We start from the raw sequence: 17,322 nt of genomic DNA on the forward strand, positions 1-17,322 counted from the left end.
AGCAGCCGCGACTCAACACAGTGGGAATAACGCCGCTGTTGCCTGAGAAACCTTCATCATTAAGGGTAAAAACAGACATCATTGGTGATGGGAGCACAGTGCAGTGCTTCCCAATCAGCCAGAAAGCTTGTAAACCTGCGGGATCGAAAAGGGAAAATGGAGGCGTGCTAAGATGATCTTAGAAAGGCAAGAGTCAGTCCTAACTCCTAACTGACTGACTTGGTGATCCAAATGGTTCTAACCTATATCTTAAAATAGTTGCTTATTTTGTATTTGAAGCAACAAAAGCAAAACAAAACTTAGACTCCCTGAGTTTTACAGAGCAAGTCTTTAATTTTTATACTTGGAACATTTGGTCAAGCTTTTTAGCCCAGTCATAGATTGGTGGGGAAACTATGGTACCATTGCGTTTTTGTTTTTTATGTGAATTATTTCGTGCAGAGTTCAGAGAACCATACCTTTCCTACTGTCTTGTCTTTGACTACATGAAGGAAGTTTGTAATGGTGTGATCCATTGAAAAGGCTTATGACACAGCATTCATTATTTTCTCTTAACAAGTAGGAAAAGCATTTAAGACATTGCTTACAATAGATGTGCTTTCTTTGATCCACAGTTTCTCTCTTTCCCTTCTTCAGACAGCTCTCCCCCTTAACTTTCTTTTTTTTTTTTAATAATTTTATTTATTTACTTTTTCCCCCAAAGCCCCAGTAGATAGTTGTATGTCATAGTTGCACATCATCTGGTTGCTGTACGTGGGACATGGCCTCAGCATGGCCGGAGAAGCAGTACGTCGGTGCGCGGCCGGGATCCGAACCTGGGCCGCCCGCAGCGGAGCACACGCACCAACCGCTAAGCCACGGGGCTGGCCCACCCCCTTAACTTTCTAAGCTGACATAATTTCACAGGGGGAGCACAAACGAAGGGGTGAAGTGTCAGCGTGCCTTCTCTCGTTCATCCTCACCCTCGGTGCCAGGACCATCACACACACAGTGCAGTGCACAGTCTTGTTCCAAGTGGGTTTGTGCTTGTTTCAAAAAGGGAGAAGAATCGCCTCTGTAGCATTTAAAGATAGAGTCTTATTTTTGCTCATTTTCACCTCTTTGTGGAGTTCTTGTGCTTGATTCTCCCACCAGCTTCCCGGGAACATATGCCATCCTCCAGCTTAGATTTCGGCCTAGAACCAGGCTCCCTTTCTATGGCTGCATCAGGCTTACATTTTCAGAAGAAAAGATATGAAATACTTAGAAAGGAAGAATATATTTGTGAAAAACCAAAAACAGATTTCCGAAGTGCAGATACCTGCTCCTACATCTTTGTAAAAACAGCAGAAGCCTCTGCTGAGCCCCCAGCCCTCTGCTGGGCTCCCCTCCCTCGCTGCCTCTGGTCTCCCTGGCCCTGAGAACAGGCTTCATTTTCCCCCCCAAGGATAAAAGTCAGAACCTGTCAGGTAGCCACCTGAAATGTATGCACGCTCTGCCTTTTTATAGAAAAGACTTAAAGGAGCAACACAGAGTATATTTGTACATTGAAAAAAATCTGTCCATCAAAATGTTCTTACGTAATTCTTTCTTAAATCTGAAGGGATTGGAGGGGAGAGGGTGTGTGTGTGTAGAGATAGCCCTTAGAGCAGCCAAATGCTTGAAATCACACTGGTGGACATTTTTATCTCTTCCATAGGATCCATCCATTAAGAGTTAAGTGGGATAGATAAATTATTAATTTATATAAAACGTCATTTTCCATTTCTAATTATGGTCACCTTTAAGACCTGAGGATACTAAAGGTGGAAAAGAGGCAGTAACTTCATAAACAACAAAAAGCACTGTGCTTGCTAATGAAAAATTGACCCTGTTGATTCTAATGAAATTAGATTTAGAATAGAAAACAACTTAGAAATCTTGAGTAATTTAAATTTTCAAGTCAGTTTTCCAGGGATCTGGTATTTTTAAGCCTCCTCAGTGTAAAAAGTCCTTGTATGATTAGCTTTGATTTAATAGCTTGTTTTTCTGATTGATGTACTTGGAAAACCAGTTGTTCCTGCAGAAAGTAATTGTCAGCTTTTCTGACCTACTTTTTTTGTTTTGCCTTCAAAAGAAAAATATTTGCTTCCAAAACTGCCCCTTTTGAGTATTCTATCTGTGGTACACAGCAGCTGCTTCATGACATCACGGTAACGGGAAGCAAGAATCACATGGGCATTAATCTCCAGACCCTGTGGACGTTCTCAGCAGGTGTAGTGAAGAGCTGACTTTAAAAGTGAACTTCGTTTTACTAATTGACATTTCTTAAGGCTTTCCCTCAACGCAGTGCCTCTTAAGCACTGGCTTTTTCTTCAGGAGAAAGCCTGGCAGCAAACGTTAGTTTGTGTTCCCCCTGCCAGCTCAGGTAGGTGGGGTGTCAATCTGACTTCTTTTCCATACACTTCAGAATCCAGCGGATAACTTCAATATTTTTATCTTCATAATGTTGGCTTATTACTCCTTAAAATGCTTAAGATATCCTTGAATGGGATGCAAAATCTGATCATTTGTCATTTCTTAGAAATAAATCGCCAAGAATTGTGTTCTGCACGGTCTTTTGCTTTCAAAGTAGTGTGACGAGTGCCAGCACAGCGTCCACTTGAATCTGACTGAGGAAACCTTTGGCTTGAACTTGTGTTGCCTTGTAAAGCAGAGTAGCATCCTATATTTAGTGCTGTCTGAAAAACGTGCCAGAGACTGTCGATAAATCTATAAATAATTGCATTTCAGAATACTCGTGAAGTTCTGTGGGCAAGGCTCCTGGCCTGGCACAGTCCACAGTAGTTGGGGAGTCTGCCCCAGGGCAGGACACTCACCAGGTCCGCCAAGGGCCCTGCGTGCACCTTGGGACTGAGGAGTAAGTAGCCTAACGTGGACTGGACTTGGGACCCTCCAGGTCCCCTTCTGCACGTTTGCCTCATTACTAAGGAAGAACTGATCATTTCCCAGAGCTGTATGTCCTCAGAAGAGTCTTCCCGTGGCCTCCAGCAGCACCTCGTCCCCACCCTTAGACCATTCCCAAATGCGGCGGCAGGGGCTAGTCCCAGCTGATGCGGGGTATGTGGTAGTGGTTGAGTGCCCAGTGTGAGACCCGCTCTGCCACTTTCTAGTTCTGTATCCTGTTAGTAGATACTGTCTGGTTAATATCTTGCCATGGGCAAGGTGCCTCTCTTGTCTCGTCTGAAAAAGGAGGGTGACATCTTGCAGGGATGTCAGGAAGACGGGAGGGAATAATGTGTGTGCCTTCACTTAGTAGAGCGTGTTAGGGCTACACTGAAAAGAGCTAACTGCTAATGTTTTAACAATTCTAGAACATACTATTGGCCAGACTAACCCCCGAGGTAAAGGACTCCTTCATAGCCCTTTTCTAAGAAAGAACCAAGTGCCTTCTCGTAGTGAACATTCAGTGAACGTTTACTGAATGAATGAGTGAGTGAATAAAAGCATTCAGACATTTCTTTAACCCTTTTGTTTACATTTGCCTTCCCAACCACCCTGTGATGTTCCAGGGCGTTATCGTCTGCATTTTACAGATGGGGGAACCAAGGCCCAGACTATGGAAGTCACTGCCTGAGGACTCAGACAAACCGGAGCAGAAGGTGAGGCGAGGGCCTCAGGTGCAGCCCCTCTCCTGGGGAAGAAGGAGCAAAGAAACTGTGTCTTCCTCCTCTCTGCACACTCCCCAACCTCATTCCTGCCCCCCACCCCAGCCTTAATGCCATTTTCCTTCTTACAACGTCAGTGTGTATTTGTGGTAGAAAATCAAAAAGAAACCGAAAGTGACTCCCATTCCCCGGTTCCCCGGCCCCGCTGCACAGAGGCAAGGTAGAAAGCGGGCAAGTCTACGAGGCTCTCGGAGCACCTTTGCGTCCTGGGTGTTGAGATACAAAGAAGCGGGAAGCATGGTGCCTGAGTTTGAGGGGTTTACGTGATTTCAGAGGTGAAGGGCATAATTATAAATAGAATAGAAAATGTGTGCAGATTGCTGGGCTCTGGCCCTGACCATTCGAATTCATTGAGATTCTGGGCCCAAAAAGATGGCATTTTTAACAGGTAGATTTGGGCTACACTTTTAAAAACTCTTGATCTCTGACGAAAATGAAGCAATTTACCCAATGGTATGCATTCAGCCAGGGCCTGAGGAATTGGACCATTAGGCTGACCTCTGTGAAATTGCTACTTCTGTAGGTCAACAGCTCAAACAGCACAATTCCGTAGGGTCCACCCTAACAGAATTCAGGTCTCCTGAGCAAGCTCTGACTCAGTCTCACCAGGAGGCCCTTTAACTTGTTTCTTTTTTAAAATATATTGCACACAGAATGCATGAACGTGTTCTTAATATTTGAGCAGTACAAAGCAGACAGATTGACACCAGATTCCCAGCTTTTGCACAGGCTCGTAGCCGTAGACCCCGGATGGCAGAGCAAGGACAGTGTCTTACACTCTCTGCCTCCCACTGTGCCTTACACATAGGAAGACCAGATAGTATCTTTAGTTTTTAAAGTGTAGTCTTGAATCTGTCATGTACTTCCCACTTCCAGGAAGCAGCTTCGTAGCAAGAGCTCTCCATACAGCTGTCTGTCGTGTCCCAAGGACCCTGTCCTAGTCCCTGTATATGCAGGGCATGCTCCCAGAGACATGCTATCGATCAATTCAAACAAAAAAATGTGCAAACTAAAAAAGCGAAATCAGGGGGCCAGCCTCGTGGCTTAGTGGTTAAGTGCGCGCGCTCTGATACTGGGGGCCCGGGTTCAGATCCGGGCGCACACCCACACATCGCTTGTCCGGCCATGCTGGGGCGGCGTCCCACATATGGCAACTAGAAGGATGTGCAACTATGACATACAACTATCTACTGGGGCTTTGGGGGAAAAAAAGGAGGAGGATTGGCAATAGATGTTAGCTCAGTGCTGATCTTCCTCACAAAAAATAAAAAATAAAAAAAAAGCGAAATCATCTGAAATGTCCCCATTTGCTGAATAGCCTTCTAATCATCTCTCCCCTAAGTCTTGGAATTCTTTATTTTTTAATTCTGAAGTCTTAGATTTAAAGATTTTATTTATTTTATTTTTTCCCCCCAAAGCCCCAGTGGATAGTTGTATGTCGTAGCTGCACATCCTTCTAGTTGCTGTATGTGGGACTCGGCCTCAGGATGAATGGAGAAGCGGTGCCTCGATGCACACCCGGGATCCGAACCCGGGCCACCAGCATCGCAGCGCGCGCACTTAACCACCAAACCACAGGGCCGGCCCAAGAAGTCTTAGATTTAAATTTGTTGAAAGAAATGTACTGTGAAACACCTTTATTTATAAGATTATAACTTATATTTTCTGGATTATTTAAACACTTCATTTCCAGAACCATTAAGTTTCTCCATTATAGTCATGTCCTAAATTTTCTGTATTCCCATCTCAAACATATTTGCCAAGAGTTTTTGTTTTTTTGTTTTTTTCATGAGGAAGATCAGCCCTGAGCTAACATCCATGCCAATCCTCCTCTTTTTGCTGAGGAAGACCAGCCCTGAGCTAACATCTATTGCCAATCCTTTTTTTTTTCCCCAAAGCCCTAATAGACAGTTGTATGTCATAGTTGCACATCCCTCTAGTTGCCGTATGTGGGACGCTGCCTCAGCGAGGCCGGAGAAGCGGTGCGTCAGTGCACGCCGGGGATCCGAACCCGGGCCGCCAGTAGCGGAGTGCGTGCACTTAACTGCCAAGCCACGGGGCCGGCCCCAAGAGTTTTTTTTTTTTTTTAATAAAACTTACTTATTGAAGTATAGCGTGTAAACTGAAATCATTACACATCACAAGTGTGTAAGCTCAGTGAATTTTCACAAAGTGAACCAAGTGTACAGGCTCCTGTAACCACCACCAAGTTCAAAATAGAGAATACGAGAACACCACCAGCACCCAGAAACCCTCTCATGCCCAAGCCCTGGATTTGTTCTGCCTGGCTTTTGAGGTTTATATGAATGGAAGCATACAGTATGTGTTCTAATTGTGTGTGAGTTTCATCCATGTTATGTGAAGCAATTTTTCATGCATTGTCATTGCTGTGTGTTATTTCGTTGTGTCAACATACCCCAATTTATCCATTTCAGTGTTGATAGACATTTAGGTTATTTCCAGATTTTGGCTGATACAGATATTGCTGCAGTTAACATTCTTGTATGTGACTTTTTGTGCACATATGTACACAGTTCTTTCAGGATTATGTGTAGAAGTGAACCTGTTGGGGGTGTAGATGGTCACCTTTTTTAGGATATGTTGCCAGTCGAACCAGTTGGCTGTACCAGGTGAACATCCCACCCACGGTGTGTGAGAGCTCCGGTTTCTCCATATCTTCACCAACACTGTGTGTCGTCAGTCTTTTTAATTTTAGACATTTTGACAGTGTGTAATGGTATCTCAAGGATTACTGGTCTAAATATGAAAAGTAAAACATATCTGAAGCTTCCAGAAAATATATATATAGCTTCCAGAAAATAACAGGAAAGTATACTCATGGCTCAGCAAAGATTTTTAAACAGGACACAAAGAAATGATCAATTATACTACATTAAAATCAAGAGCTTCTGGGCCGGCCCCGTGGCTTAGCGGTTAGGTGTGCGTGCTCCGCTGCTGGCAGCCCGGGTTCGGATCCCGGGCGCGCACCGACGCACTGCTTCTCCGGCCATGCTGAGGCTGTGTCCCACATACAGCAACTAAAAGGATGTGCAGCTATGACATACAACTATCTACTGGGGCTTTGGGGGGAAAATAAATTTAAAAAGTTTAAAAAAAAAAATCAAGAGCTTCTGTTCATTAAAAAACACGATTAGGACGGTGAAAAGAGAAGTCACAGAGTGGGAGAAGATATTTGTAATACAATTACCCAACAAAAGACTTCCACCAATACATCTATCCAAATACGTTAAAAATGACAGGTCAATTTTTTTTAAAAGGCATACAACCCAATTGATCAGGCACTTCCCAAAAGAAAGTATCCAAATGGCCAATACGCTTTTGAAAATGTGCCCAACTAATGTCATCAAGGAGAGGCAAACAAAGCATGAGTCCATTTTGTAACGGGAAGAAAATGTCGGGAAGCAGAGTCCTCTACACGTGCACGGTCCAAATATCCTGGCTGCCCTGGAACGATTTCTTACTGTGACTTGATGTCAGAATGTGTCCAGAGAAATCACAGCCCCCACAGCCCCTTGGTGCTGGGACAGGGCATTCCTGAGACTCTCGGCTTTAATACCTGGCCTAGGCAAATAGAGAGCAGCAGCTCTTGGTTTGAGGATCTCAGCAGAGGGCTTCTCCTGGCCCACGCAGGACGGTTCCCTCTGTGGGACTGTAAAGAGGACTGCTATTGATGTCACCTGCACCATCCTAGCCTCCTTCCTGGCCCTGCCCTGCAGCTCGGAGCTTGTCCCTCCAGAGTGGAGTTGTTCTGCTAATCACCTATAATGCCTGGAACTGACTCAGTGCCTGCCTTCTGCGGAGCTCAAAGCCATTTGCAGATCCTGCTGATAAAACGCTGCCCTGCAGTCGGCTAAGCTCTCTGCTAAATTACTGCTGTGCCAAGAGGCAGTTCTCAAAATGGCTCCTTGGCTCCTCAACAGTCCCAGGGACCTGGGACCCGTTTACAAGCAGGCTCTGCACCGGCTGGAGCCCTGGGAGGAAGGCACTGTTCGCCCAGGCATTATCCGGGAGGGGTGGTGTTCTCCGTCACTACGGGAGGGGGGTTATCCAGGTGGGCTCCATGCACCTGTAGATGCAGCCACAGGCTACTCACATCTGGGCAGAGGGAAACTGAGGCAGGACTGACCCTGGTGAAGCGGGGCAGGCCGGAAGCAGAGAAGAGGAAGGTGCGTTTTGGTTGGGGGAGCAGTGGAGTCAAGCAGTTGGAGAGAAGCCCGGGACCAAAGCAAGTTAAGCCTTACCTGAGTATCTATCTGTTTTCATCAAGGCCTCCTTTGGCTCCCTTCCCAAACGTGTCTCCCAGACAGCTAACCATTGAGACATGCCCCATGCGGGCACAGCCTCAGACACTCTTCTGTGGCCCCCATCCTTCCCTGGGCCTGCAGGAGGTTCGCGCGTGGGTGCTGGGAGCTGCCCCCGCCACACCATTCCACCTCTGCAGCCTCCAACCAGCTGACTCACTGTCCTTCCTTCGCACAGCCCTTTGGACACTTTGTCTGGAGCAGTAGAAGGCACAGAGAAGAATGACCCGTAGGCCCTGCCGACAGGCTCTTCAGTGTAATAAAATGCCGGAACAGGTGCGCAGACAGGAAGGCGCTTGAGTTCTGGTTGAAATGCCTACAGGGGGAAAATGCCGCTGGGAAAGAGGGAAGCCCCCAGCAGAGAGAAGCATCCCAAGTGGACCTCTCACCTGAGCATCGGGGAGATGGAACAGCCATGACTCGGGTGGCAGAGCGTGACCAGCCCCCGAGAGTTTGCGTGGTCCTGTCCTAGCCACCCCCCGTCCTGTGCTCCGCTGGTTTCCTGCAGCTCCACTGTGGGGCCAGGGGTTTGGTGATGGACGGAGCCTGGCGGTGGGTGCAGGAACCCTTAGCCGCCGGGGGTTGGGCCTGGGTTTCAGCTGACGTATCTCGTCGTTTCTGTACGCACCTCTGATGCCTCATGTACCTGAACATCTGGACCAGGCAGGGTCCTCCCATGTCTGGTGGATGCTGCCTGCCCAGGCTCACCAGGACAGGGGGGCATTTAGAAAGGGAAGGAGTATTCCAGTGAATTAAGGAAAAGAAAGTGTTCCTTTGTGCCAGATGTCCCTCCTCTGTGCCAGTGACAAAGAGGCTCCCTTCGATAAGAGAAAATACAGGATCTGAGAGCACACCCCTCCCTCCCGCCCACCCACTTCCCACCTAGCCTAATAGCTCCTGTGGAACTGCCAGTGACAATTCCAGCTTGCTGAACCACATGGGGGGCGCCTGTCAAAAATAGACCCTCAGACCCACTCCAGAACCCTCGAAACAGACGCTTTGGGGAAAGGCCTGGAAATTTGTGTCTCTGACAAGCTCCTCTTGCAGAGCCTGGCTTGCTGTCTCATTGTCCTCGGGCTGATTGGGGTAGGAGATTGAGGGTCACTGGCTAAGCCTGGAGCTGAATAAATCTTGTCATTTATTGTCCCTGCTCTACAGGGATCTGTCAGCTGGGGCAAGACCTCCCCAGCACCCCAGACGGTTCAGCTGAGACTGTCCAGTTTGCTGAGTCACTGGGGAAGGAGCGCCACAGGCTGACAACTGGGTGGGTCCCACCGCATCCCAGCTCACCTCTCCACCCCTCGGAGGGACGGCTTTGCCAGGCTCCCTCAACCAGGATTCGCCATCCACCTCCCCCAGCTCCCGCCCTTCCCAGGGCCAGGAGAACCAGGTTCTCATGGTGGCACATCTAGATTTCACCAGCCAGAACCTTCCATTGCCCCGGGGCAGGCAAAGCCTCCCCAGTTAACCAAAGACGACGAGGTGAGGCCCCAGGGCCTTTCCCTGGGACCTGGCCCACCCCGCTGGTCAGGCCTGGCCACCCACCCACCCAGGCTTTGATAGGATAGGCAACCCCCACACTGCGGGCCCTCCTTCCTTCAGGTGAACCCCTGGCCAGGAAGTACGCACAGTCGCCAGTTAGCAAGCTGGGCTGGGTTAGCCAGGCCGACGATGATGCTCAATGCTTAGCCCCAAGCTGCTGGCCCGGGGCTCCTGGGGCAGGGCCTTAGACACCCGGCTGCGGGGGGGGTGCCCTCAGACACAGGATTGAAGAGGCTACGGTTAGAGCTGGGCAGACCTTTTGGGTCTTACCTGGCCCAGGTGACAGCTCACCTTCAATGCACCCTGTCCACCTAAGCAGAGGGGCGACAGGAGCAGCTGAGCTGGGCTAGAGCAGGAATATGCTGGGTGCCTTGATGCACGTGGTAACAACAGAATTCTAGAAGGCAGGACAAGTCTGGGAAAATTGCCGCCACCACCCTTCCCCTCCCAGCTTCCAGCTGCACCTTGGGGCTCCCTGGCTTAGTGCAGGAGCCTTGGGTTCAGCTCTGCCTGGAGGAGCTGACATTTAGAACAGCTCTGTTTTAACAAAATGGCATGGATGTCTGCAGCGGTCGCAGCAGTGATAAATGGGCAGAGGCCGAGCTCGGCCATCAAGGGGAGCGGGAGACCCAGAGTTCTGCTCCCTCTCCAGCCTGATCCGCTACAAAAGCCAAGGCCTCAGGTTCTCCCACTCAGGGGATGGCTGTGTATCTCAGCTTGGGAGTGGGGTTCAGGCTCTGGGCCAGTCCAGAACACACTGGTACCCCCTGTGCCCGACTCTACTTCCTCCGCCTCCCGGGCTCCACGCTGGCTTTAATTCCAGGAACATTCTTCACTCTTGAGGGGGTCGGAGTTGAGCCTTTTTAGTGACGCTTTCATCTGACCCCAAAAGGCACGGAAGCTAAGTTGCAGCCTGGGGAACATGCTGGGAAGAGCCCGTCTGCTCCCTGCCTTGGCGAGCCTCGTCTTCCCTTTCCAGAACTGGTGCCAATGAGTGGATTCGGGTGGGTTTCATGGGTCTGAGCAAAACTCCTTGCCGTGGCTGACTCAGTTCTTATCAGCGCACTGGAAGTCCCTGGTCTCTCCACCAGGCTGGTCTTCATCCCAACAGCGGCTCTCAGCCATGTGCGAAGACCCCGCACCTCTCTACCCAAATCGTATCCACGCTCACCTGCTCTCTAGCGTGGCCTGTTTCAGGTCGAAGCCCTCAGGCCAGGATCGGGTTGCTTTCTTGCCCCAGGGCTGCCTATCTGGCATCTCATGTGGGCTTCAGTGGAGCACAGCCCTCTGCCCCACCACCAGTGTGAGGGTACCCCCGTGCCCTCTGCTCTCTGCTTTTCCTCCCTGAGATCCCGCCTGCTCAGAGAGCTGAGTTCATGAGGAGGGTCGCACAAAGTGACACTGGAACCTGGAAACCCTCCCTCCCAGGCTCTCAGGTCATCAGGTCAACCGTCCCAGTAAACCCAGGTCAGTGACCAGCCATGCCTGACACACCCAAACTCAGGGAACTCACTGGTTCTTGAGGTAGCTCACCCCAGTTCTGATTGCCAGAAATTTCCCCTTCTGCTATATATTAAACCATTTCCTGAAAGTCCCTCCGCTGACCCCAGTGTCACCTATAAGCCCCCACGAGAGTCCCACAGCTGTCTTCCCAGGAGAGCCTTTTGGAAATGGTCCCGTCCTCCATCTCTTTCCTCCTCCCCATCGTGGTTTGGATCCCCTTTGCCACGTGGGATTCTGTCTTCTGTGTGGGCTCCGGTTGGTCCATCCATCTAACCTCGAGACCAGAAACTGGGGACATGAGCCAGGAATTAATGGCACAGAGTAAGCTTCCGAAAGCCACGGGGGCAATTGGAAAGCCTGAGCTTAAAGATAATTTCCCTTCTCTGCAAAGGCCAGGCATTTAGTCCAAATGGGCAGAGTCAGGAGAGAGTCAGGCCAGGAGAGGACGGGGAGCAGCCACAGCCCAGATGGCCACCCCAGAAGAGCGAGCAACCATCCCCTGCCTGAGACGCAGGACGGCCACTGATCTGTTCTCCTAGAGGTAAGAGGAGGGCGCTGGGGGCCCTGCAGGGCTCCGTGCAGGGCTGGGAGGGAAGGCCGCCTCGTCCCCCTGCCTGTCTCCAGACCTGTCCAAGGCTTGGGCCGGAGCCCTCCCTTTGTCCTCACTCTCCAACGTCTCTCAATGTTTGACACCACCTTCCGGGTGCCCAGCTCTGTGCCAAGCCCTTCCCTCTACCTCTTCTGAATTTTTTAAACTCTATCTTTATTTTCTTATAGCAGAAGTCATATACACGCCTGTTTTGGTTTTTTTCTGATGTAAAGATTGCAGTTTACACTAGAGAAAGAAGTGGCAGTGCTCCTACCCCCTCCCCACCCTCACCAAACCACACTTCAGTGTGAGCCGTTCCAATTTAAATTAAATGAGATATTGAAATTAAATGGCATGTGGAAAAGAAAGTTCATTTTCTGCGCTGTTAGCTGGCAGTGCCCGAGGGAGATGGCGATCATCTGTGGCACAGTCCATTTGCTCGAAGAGTGGAGCCCGCTGCCCAGGGGAGAGTTTGCTAGCGTCCGGTTTTGTCTTTAGGGCTGCAGGGAGCTGTGACCCCCTTCACTCCCCAGCTCAGGCAGCCAGGGGCTTCCAGGGAGGGGAGCTGCTCTCCAGGGTCCCAGGATCTAGGACTCAGAATTACCCCTTCTGTGCGGACCCCCACCTCATTGAATATTTTTATAGCTGGGAGACATAAAGATGGGGCTGCTGGCGGTGACATCCTCAGCAGCATTTAATACACTGATTGAGGGGCTGGCCCAGTAGCATAGTGGTTAAGTTTGCACGCTCCACTCTGGCGGCCCAGGGTTCACGGGTTCGGATCCCGGGTGCGGACCTACGCACCACTCATCAAGCCATGCTGTGGAGGCGTCCCACATACAAAATAAAGGAAGATGGGCACAGATGTTAGCTCAGGGCCAGTCTTCCTCACAAAAAAAATAAATAAATAAGCTGATGGAACTTGGTGTGCCTGGGGGCCCCCTCAAGTCAGTGGGCGGCACTTTGGTCTTCCAGACAGGTTTGTGTCCGCTGGGAGAGCGCCCAGCACCGCGGCGTGGCCGAAGCCGTCTGCAGCCAGAGTGGGCACCACCTGCCTCTCCAGGGATTAGCCCAGGCCCCGAGCACTGGCACCGGCAGAATTGAAAAATAATCTTCAAACTCTGGAAAAGGAAAGAGCATCAGCACTGATTAGAGGCAGTACACAGAGGCAGGTAACGGTGCCAGTTCCGGACCTGGCTGGCTGACCTCAAATCCCAGGCCCACCACTTACTAGCTGGTAATGCTGGGCAACTTAGCCCCTCTGCCTCAGTGTCCCCATCTCTAAAATGGGGATAAGGAGGCCTACCTTTTGTACGTGTTTTCATTGGGTCAGTTCACTCATGTTCAGTTCATAGGAAGCCCTCAGTAAACATTCATGACTGTTACTGATTCAGGGCTTTAATTTCCAGACGCTGGTCATGAAAAAGTGGCCACCTTTCTGCTCCACATCCCCTCAGTGACACAGGTACGATTATCCCTACTCTCAGGTACGGAAATGGAAGTGCAGAGAGGATCAGTGACTTTCTCAAGGCCATTCATTAATTCATATTTTCAGTTCAGAGGGGTTTTAATTTTTCTTGATGAAATATTTCAAGTATAGAAAAGTATAGAGAATACCTTAACACACACTCATGTACCTAACGTATATTAGCCTTTTGCCATATTTGCTGAATTTTTTAAGAGATAAAATGTTGAGGTAAGACCCTCTTTCTCCTCTCCCATCCTGCCTTTTTCTCCCACCTCCCTGGAATCAACCACTCGTCTGAAGCTGGTGAGCGTCCCTCTCAGATAGTTCTAGAGTGTTATTATGCACATTTATAGTTACCATGTAAGTTTATAAACTGCTTTGTCTTTTTCAAAATTCTGATCGGCATCATGCCGTACAATTTTGCTTTTCTCCCACTCAGTGTGGTTTTGAGCATTTCTCATGTGGACACTCGTAGATCTAATTCTTTCACACTGGCTGCTGTGTGGTCTTCCATTGAATGAATAGGCCATGATAATCTGCCAGATTATCTGTCATTCTTCTGAACAACAGTCAGAGCATTTCCAAGTTCGCACGTTCACACGAAGTGCTACACTGAACACCCCAAGTCCGCCTCCTCGTGCTCACGCGTGCATGTTTCCCAGCATGCAGACCCTTCCGTGGAGTGGCTGGGGAGCAGGGCACAGCCTCCCCGGGTGCTGCCAAGTTGCCCTCCAAGAATTGCCCCACTTCCACTGCATGAGTAGGGAAGAGCGTTCTCAGCTCTCTGGCCAGGACCAGTACTTGTAAGTTTGCAGTCCGATGGGCGTGGAGTGCCATCTCCTCGTGGTTAATTCATTAAATGCTTGCCAGCATCTGCAGCTCCCCCAGTGCCGTGCATGGCTACCAAGTGACAAAGCAAGGAGCAGAAACCCAGTCTCCCGAGCCCACGCAGGAGACTCCAGACAGACCATCTCACAAGACCATCTCTTGCATCCTGTAGCTCTTACCAAGCTCTGATTCACATAATCTGCTATTTATGCATCTGCCCCCTCACTGGGCAGTGATCCCTTCCAGTACAAGGTCTGGTGTCACTATTTTTTGCATCTCAAGATCTCTGCTGTCTGATATGCCAGCCGGCAACCACGTGCAGCTCCCGAGGACTTGAAATGTGGCTGGTCCAAATCAAAGTGTGCTCTAAGTGTAAAATACACACCAGCTTTGGAAGACTTAGTAGGAAAAGAAAGAATGTAATCTATCTGATTAATAATTTTTTTGTTTTTTGGTGAGGAAGATTGGCCCTGAGCTAACATCTGTGCCAGTCTTCCTCTTTTTGCTTGAGGAAGATTGACCCTGAGCTAACATCTGTGCCCATCTTCCTCTATTTTGTATATGGGATGCTGCCACAGCATGGCCTGATGAGCTGTGTGTAGGTCCAAACCTGGGACCCGAACCTTCAAACCCCGGGCTGCTGAAGTGAAGCGCACAAACCCAACCACTATGCCACAAGGCAAGCCCCAGATTAATAATTTTTATATTGATTACATGTTGAAATGATAATTTTTTGATAAATTGGGTTAAATGAAATACGCTGTTAAAATGAATTTCGCCTATTTCCTTTTATTTTTTTAAACAAAGCTACAAGGAAATCGTAAATGGCACCTGTGGCTCGAATTAGATTTCTATTGGATGGCACAGGCCTAGACTTTGCCCGGCTGGCACCTCCTGGAGGGTGCCCAGGAAAAGTTTGATGAATGAATGAGCAACCAACCAGACACTTGAGAACAGGAGAACCTCAGTGTATCCTAGTCCCCTCTGGCCCCATCCCTGGCGTTCTCGGACTGTGCAGGGAGTCTGGTCCCTTGCATGAGAGCCCTGACATCCTTCCCCTCCTCTCTTCTCCTTCTGCCCCAGAGGGGGAGTGAGGGAGCTGGCCATCTGTGGAGGGAAGACTGGGCGTCTGCCAGGCCAGCCTGCCCCTGAGCAGGGGCTCACGGAAAGCCCCACGTTGGCCAGGGAAACAGTGTCCTGCGGAACAACTCAGACCTCTTTGAAGTCTGGCGAGCACCCTCACCCCTCTCCCAGCCAATGCATGTGACACCCCCACCCTGCTGGCTCAGTCCCCTGTACGTTTCTCCAAAGCCCACGGGAGGCCAGGACCACACTGCAGAGGGTTGTGAGCCAGCCGCTCTGCCTGCCCAGTGCCTCAGGGAAGAGAATGCCAAAGCTGTGCTCAACCTCTGGGCAGGGCGCCCAGGCCCTGCACACCACGGCGCCCGCTTTGATGCCTCGAGAAAGGTTAACTTTGAAGCTGCCAGTGGAGCAGCCGAGCCAGGCGGGCCTTGAGAAAAGAGCTCCAAGCTTCTAGCTCGTAGCATTCTGCAGAATGACCACTGAGCAGATGGGGAGCCTGGTCTGAAGGTCGGGGAATTCCCTTCTCTTCCCAAACATGTGCAGAAACCTTACCTACATCTGGAATCTCTGGGAAGAAATAGTTCACTTAAGTAGAGGGTTCGGGTAACTGAATCTTACCCCTTTAGGCAAAATGCTTAAACATGTTTTAATGGTTTTAGGTGGGAAATGTTTAACAATAGCATTTATCCTTTTCTCTATGACAAATGGTGACCATGAGGTACTAGGCTGGACAGTTGACCAGTGACATCCTCGGGCACTGTTGAGCATGGAGGCCTGTCCCTCCTCTGCTGTCCCCAACAGCTGCACTTTCTGGGTCTTCAGTCTGCTTTTCATAGTCTTCATTCCCCTTCTCTGCTACCAGGCTCTTCATCAGCACACGCTTCTCGCTGCATCAGCACATCTGCCTTCCGCATCCTTCCCGGACCTTGCTCTCCCCGTGACCCATTAGATCCCCTTTGAAATGACTTCTTCTCAGCTGAGCTGGAAAAGCCATGCTTATCCAGGTGTATGTCCAATAAGGGCACAGGTTTGGACCAGGTCTCGCCTCTGACCGCTGGGTGGTCTTTGGCACAGGGCTTTGGGGCGTGGACAGGTGAGGTCCCCAGACATGCCCTCAAATCAATGGCATTACTGTCCTTAAAAGAACATATCTGGGCCGGCCCTGTGGCTTGGTGGTTAAGTGCGCGCGCTGCAATGCTGGTGGCCCGGGTTCGGATCCCGGGTGCGCAGCGAGGCACCACTTCTCCGTCCATCCTGAGGCCGAGTCCCACATACAGCAACTAGAAGGATGTGCAGCTATGACATACAACTATCTACTGGGGCTTTGGGGGGAAAAAATAAAATAAATAAAATCTTTAAAAAAAAAAAAAAAAGAACATATCAGTATATGAACAGGAATGCCTATCAAAAGCAACAAATTCCCTGCAGATCACAAAGTACCACTCTTTTTGTCTTCAAGATGGTTCCAAGATCTGCTATTTCCCAGAATTTGGCAAGATCAAAATAGTTCAACAAAGCAATCTCCCCGTGGGCTGAAGGAGGCACCAGGCTGGAGGTCGTCCTTGATTCCTTTGCCCCCACCACATCCCACCGGTCACAGATCCCATCCCTGCTTCCTCCCCCACCTCTCAGGAACTCCCCCCTCTCTCCACACCCACCACCTCAACCCCAGCCCAGGTTGGGGCCCCCAGATCTCCTGCCCTGGGAGGTCCCACCATAGCGCCCAGACAATGGATGAAAAATGCCACCCACACCCACCATTAAACACCACTGGTTCTGGAATATTTTTAAAAATAATTCTTATAATTTTGCATTTGAAATTATTTGGCTATACACAACTTATTAAATTTAAACTTGGCTGTGAGAGCTTAGCAATCACACACTCAGGAATGCTTCTGAAGCTCAGCCTCAGTCTGTTTTCAAACCTACTGCAGCTTCTGTGAAGACTAAATTTAACGATGAATAACGTTTCAGTGTCTTAAACTTCTAATAGCTTCTGTTTTGCAGTTTTCTCTTTTGGTTTTTTTTTTTTGGTTTTTGTATTCCCTTCCTTTATATTTTTGTGTGTGAGGAAGATTAGCCCTGAGCTAACATCCGTTGCCAATCCTCCTCTTTTTGCTGAGGAAGACTGGCCCTGGGCTAACATCCGTGCCCACTCTTCTCTATATAGGACGCCGCCGCAGCAGGGCTTGACAAGCGGTGCGTCAGTGTGTGCCCAGGATCCAAACCTGTGAACCCCGGGCCGACTTGCAAGCACTACGCCACCAGGCCAGCCCCTCTCTATATCTTAGAACCCACTGA

The sequence above is a fragment of the Ceratotherium simum genome, chromosome 30 (assembly GCF_057802395.1).
Source record: "Ceratotherium simum simum isolate JZ-2026a chromosome 30, ASM5780239v1, whole genome shotgun sequence".
NCBI classification, from domain to species: Eukaryota; Metazoa; Chordata; class Mammalia; order Perissodactyla; family Rhinocerotidae; genus Ceratotherium; species Ceratotherium simum.